A 5,933-nucleotide genomic window follows, 5' to 3' on the forward strand; every position below is an offset into this window, starting at 1 on the left:
CCACTGATCTTTTGGTAACTGTAGCAGGCAGAATCTTATTTCATGCTGAATGATCTCCACCTCCTGGTATTTATGCTCTCCCCTTTAAATGGAGACTGTGGTTTGTTTCTTATCAATAAAATACGGCAAAAGTGACATCCTGTCACTTAGGCTATATAAGATCGTGACTTCTGCCTCTTCTCTCTCTTTTGTTGGATTCGACAAAGTGAGTGGCCCTGTTGGTGAGGCATATACAGCAAGTTGATGAGGGAAGCCTACAGCCAACAGCTAACAGGGGACTGAGGCCCTGATTCCAGCAGTTCACAAGGATTTGAATCTTGCTAATAATGACATGAGCAGAAGCAGATCCTTTCCAGTTGAGACTTCATTTGAGACTCCCACCTGGACCAACATCTTAATTACAGTCTTATGAGATACCCTATAGAGAACCTAGCAATAGCAAGGTTCTTGACCCACAGAAGCTGTGAAATAATAAATGTGTGTTGTTTTCAGCAGCTATGTGTGTGATCATTTGTTGTGTAGTAATAGATAAATAATACAAAGCCATATACGATTCTGACAATCAGAAGGTATTAAAAGTATCAGCATTATGACCTGTGCTGACTGGAGCCTTTGGGAAAGGCCTAATAAGTACCATTTGGTTGTGATGGCTGGGATTTAAAACTAGAAAAATTATCTGAGGCTGCCCCCAGGAGTACTTTCTTTGAAAAGCAAATTATAACCCTTTTTAAGGGCTTATGTAGTGTCTGAAATACTCATCACCTCAGGGTTTATGTTAGAATAGTATTGCAATAGAGAGGGTTCGCCTCATCAAGTGAAATGACATATTTAAGAATGTGCATCGGGGTGACCACTAGTATTAGTGGTCACATAAGGAAACAGGCAGCTGATATATGCCTTTGGGCTCTACATTAATTCCTTCTTAGAAGCTACCTGATTCCATAAAGTTTTTTAACTCCAAAAGGAGTTAAAAAAAACTCTATAATCAGTTATTAGAGGACTCTCAACAAGTATCATGGCTAAAGGTGGAGAACCAACATTCCATCTGGAAGGCAGCTACATTGTGACCTGTGATAGGTTTATTTGGCTGAAAAAGAAAAAGATATGTCTCCTAAGTGAGCAGAATTAAGAATGATAATTTCTCATTTCATCAGAAGAATAAAGAATAATGACAATTGTAAAGTATGGATTTATATGGCTCCTTAGTAGCTAATGGACTGGCTATATGGTCAGGAAAATGGACTCTAGATGACTGGAGGATGAAAGGAACCCTATTCTGGGCCCTGTGTTATGAAGAGGGGGTTTCAAACTGGGACAAACCTGTATTCCTCAAAACAAAGTCCTTACAAATTCAACAGCATCCAGGAATAAACAAGTGAAGGCTGTTATTCACTACTTGGAAGTGATCTCTTAGCTAGATGAGCCGTAATAGAGGCATTCAGGCACTACAAAGAGGGGGAGAGGGAGAAGGAATCTCTTTCTCAAAACCTCACTATCAAGCATGTGCCCTGTCTCCTTTCTTATTGCCTTCTGTAGGACAATTGTTGAACTATTAAAAACTGCACACCAATGGCATAAGCTGGAGTTTTATTCCTTCTAAACATATTTTTAAAATGTCTTCCAACTAAAACTATTGTTTCCTCTATTTTATTTTTTTTAAGATTTTATTTATTTGAGAGAGAGCACAAGCAGGAGGAGAGGCAGAGGGAGAGGGAGAAGCAGGCTCCCCACTGAGCAGGGAAGCCTGATGCAGGGCTCGATCCCAGGACCCCAGGATCATGACCTCAGCTGAAGGCAGACGCTTAACCTACTGAGCCACCCAGGCGCCCCGTTTCCTCTATTTTAAAGGCATATTTTTAGATGTTTAATTTTGAATAAAAATAATCATACACTTTAAAGAGTCCTATATTTTATTTATTTTTTTTAATTTTTTTTTAGATTTTATTTATTTGACAGAGAGAGAGACAGCGAGAGAGGGAACACAAGCAGGGGGAGTGGGAGAGGAAGAAGCAGGCTTCCTGCCTAGCAGGGAGCCCGATGTGGGGCTCAATCCCAGGACCCTGGGATCATGACCTGAGCCCAAGGCAGATGCTTAACAAGTGAGCCACCCAGGCACCCCAGAATCCTATATTTTAGATAAAAGAAATTACACTAAAAGTTCTGATATCAGTGTTACCACTACTGCTATTAACTTAATATTTGCAGTGAGTTGAATATTGTTTAATCACTTCACGTGAACTCCCTTTAACTAAATTTCACAATTTTTTGAAAGAGTATTTTGTTTCTCAGTTTTTATAGAACGTCACATACACTACAAAATTATTCTTTAATTCTCTTTTGGTTATGATTAAGTGGTTGTATAATAACATATTTGGCTGGCTTTTGTCCCAGTTCCTGAGAAGTAAACTCTAAATCCTTGGAACTTCCTTGGTGATAGGAATTTATTTATCGTTATTTAAGGTGGACTTCAAACACACCTTATGGTTTATGCTGAGGTGGCTCAGGGTGGGCCCCAGCATAGTTTGTGCTATGGAGATAACTCAGGAGAGAGGTTGGCCATGCCAGAAAGGAAGACCAATCATGTGAGGCTTAGGGCTTTGTGTTACATGATATCAGCCAGAGCTCTAAAGAGTGGATAAGAGCTGGAATTTCAGTTCAATAGCATGACCAATGATTCCATCAACAACCTACACGTAATGAAACTCCAACAAAAACCTTAGACAGTACAGCCTGGGTGAATGTTTCCTGTTGGCAATGCTGTGTGTTAATACATAGTGATGTGCTGAGAGGTTGTTACCTGAGTCCACAGGAGGAGAACAACAGAAGTTTTGTGTTTGGAATCCTCTAGGACCTTGTGCTATATTCTCTGCCTTCAGCTGGTTCTGATTTGTATCATTTTGCTATAATAAAACTGTAATCATAAGTATAGCTCTTTCCTGAGTTCTGTAAATTGTTCTAGCAAATTATCCAACATGAAGAGGTGGTGAAAACTCTCCAATTTATAGCCAGCTGGTCAGAACTGGTTGTTGTCCAGGGACCCTCAGACTTGCAGCTGCTGTCTAAAGTGAGGGCTTGTGGAGGACCCTGCTCTTAATATATGAAGCCTGGCCTAAGTCTGGGTAGTTGGAGTTAGAAGTCTTTGCAACAGAAGAACAGTGAATTTAAACATATGATTTTACTTCATAATTTAAAAATATGTCATTAAGCCGAGTGAGATATTTAAGATCACTCAACTATGGTATGTTATCTACTATGAGTTTATGTGTGGTGTTTAAATACTGGAATTATATTAACATTATACACAGAACTATGCCTATTAGGTTAAAATATTTCCATGTGTTCAAGCTAAGTGTTGTTAAAATTTATCTTTAATTTAAAACAAGTATAATTTGCTTCATTTAAAATTAAGTGTACAGACTGGGGGTTCTAGAGGGCAGGGGGCTGGAGGGATGGGTTGGCCTGGTGATGAGTATTAAAGAGGGCATGTACTGCATGGAACACTGGGTGTTATACACAAACAATGAATCATGGAACACTACATCAAAAACTAATGATGTAATGTATGGTGATTAACATAATATAATAAAAAAATAAAAAATAAAGAGAAAAAAATAAAATTAAGTGTACTGAGGGAACGTGGCAGGAGAACAGGCAACAGCCTCCACCTACTTGCACCAAGGGAATGACACTGGCAACCATGGATAGCACAATGGAGACCATGCAGGGCTCATGTGGGAAATCAGAGATCTGAACAACCATTGGGTAAAGAAGTTTGGAAGGAAGTGTCTCTGCTACCACTGAATTCTGTAAAAGGCTTTGGAAACAATAGCAAAAATGAAATGATAAAGTGCATTTGAATTAGAGAGAGAAGCTCGGGACTCATGTTTGTCCTCTGCCATGCACTAGCAATGCAATCTTCACTAAGGCACAGTCCTCAGACAAAGAAATGAGAAAATACAGAATAATGGGAGCCTGAAGATGATGAAGAAAACATCACCTCTGGGCCTGTTTGTGTGTCTGTTTATCGATGTGATGTACATCAGGGGGCAGTGGTCTCTGTTATTCAGAACTTCTTCAGCATCATCGAGGTGGCTGTGGGGGCAGGGAGGGTCCAGTGGGGCCACATTGACCTCCCCACAGCTGGAAGTGGTCATGAGGTCCTCTACAGGATTATGTCTGGCATGGGAATACCTGGTACCCACATGTTCATCTTCTAGTTTGCACAGTAGCCCAGAGAAGCCCCCAATTTGAGCCATAAAAGCTTCAAAGCACTGACATCAGTCCTTTCTGCTTATTCTTATGATCTTGGAAGAGCAATAAGAGATGATGTTAAACAAGAAATTCATTTTGTCAGGGCGCCTGGGTGGCTCAGATCGTTAAGCGTCTGCCTTCGGCTCAGGTCATGGTCCCAGTGTCCTGGGATCAAGCCCCGCATTGGTCTCCCTGCTCAGCAGGAAGCCTGCTTCTCCCTCTCCCATTCACCCTGCTTGTGTTCCCTCTCTCGCTGTGTATCTCTCTGTCAAATAAATAAATAAAATATTTTTAAAAAAAATTGATTTTGTCTTCTGGAAGGTCACCTCTTTGTTCCTCATGAGAACAGCAAAGTTATACCTATTATTAGGAGAAAAGGCTCAGAAGCAACTACAAGAGACACAGGGTGAAAGAAGTGTTGAAGGCATCTCCTTTCCTGTAGGAGATGGCTATGTTTCCATTGTGAATGGAATAGATGAAGGTATTTCAACATGGGTCACCGTCAGTTTCCTAACAGGCAGTTTAAAGCCCCCAGGAAGAAGCAGCATAGGCATGCTGGATTTGGGGGCAAGATGCACTCAGGTCATCTTACTTCTAAGAGTTGAGAGCACCCTTCTGACATCCCCAGTTGGTAGCATAACATCATTCCAGATATTTAACAGAACCTATAATCTCCATTTCTACATCTACTGGGTCTTGTATTGATGTTAGTAAGACTCTTGAGTTGGGATGGTATAGAAAAGAATCTGCTAAAGGTGGAAAGGCGTTGATCAGCCCTGGTTTGTCTCCCAGTTTCGAAGGAGAATAGGGACATGTTGGAATAATATATAGGCTCTCAGGACAGAAGGTGGGTTAGCCTCCAAGAGTTGTGTGCTGGCAGAGGGGCAGAAATCCTTTAAAACAAAATGAGCAAAATGGAAGGAGTGAAGAATTTGAGTTTTTATGCATTTTCCTACCATCATGACTTTGCAGCAAAATTTGGCCTTACAGATGCAGAGAAAGGAGGCAGTCTTGTGGTTGCAGACTTTGAAACTCTAGTCAAGTGTGTGGGTTAGACAATGGAGACTCATCCACAGAACAACCCTTTTGTATGTACATGTGGATTTCACCTACGTCAGCTTGCTACTGTAAGCATTCATGTTTCTGGGGAACAAAATGCTAAAGCTGACTCAGAAAATTAACAATGTTAAGACTAGCTATGCCCTGGGAGCCATTTTTCATTACATCGACTCACTGAACCGACAGAAAAGTCAAGCCTCTTGGTAGCCCAGCTTCTCAGCTTCCTGTTGCCAAGCTGCCCTATTTCCCCCATTTCTCAGTCAACACTCAGATTTACCTTGGGACATTCTCTCCAAAGTGGTGACAGTCTCCATGAGAACAACAAACATTGTAAGATGAATAAGTTCTTTCACAAGGATTACACATATCAAATCATCATATTATATACTTTACATTTATTCTGATTTTATTTGTCAGTTATACCTCAGTAAAGCTGAAAAAAGTCAAAGCCAGAAACAGATATTGCACGCAAGAGAGGAATGAAGACATGTTTGTTGATACATCTGTCCTTGAGGTTTATAGCACAGTTTGCCTCTATCTTCCTACTATATTCCTTAGAATGGATTTTGAAGCATGGGTAAAGAGTTAAACGTTTTTTTAAATTTTATTTTATTATGTTATGT

The 5,933-nt window shown here is 40.4% G+C and overlaps 1 pseudogene; it reads left to right on the plus strand.

Annotated features, from left to right (window-relative positions):
- Positions 1-4,590: 4,590 nt before the first annotated feature.
- LOC116639065 lies at positions 4,591-5,517 on the plus strand (annotated as a pseudogene).
- Positions 5,518-5,933: the final 416 nt, after the last annotated feature.

Source organism: Phoca vitulina, unplaced genomic scaffold, assembly GCF_004348235.1.
Source record: "Phoca vitulina isolate PV1807 unplaced genomic scaffold, GSC_HSeal_1.0 scaffold17, whole genome shotgun sequence".
Taxonomy (NCBI): Eukaryota; Metazoa; Chordata; class Mammalia; order Carnivora; family Phocidae; genus Phoca; species Phoca vitulina.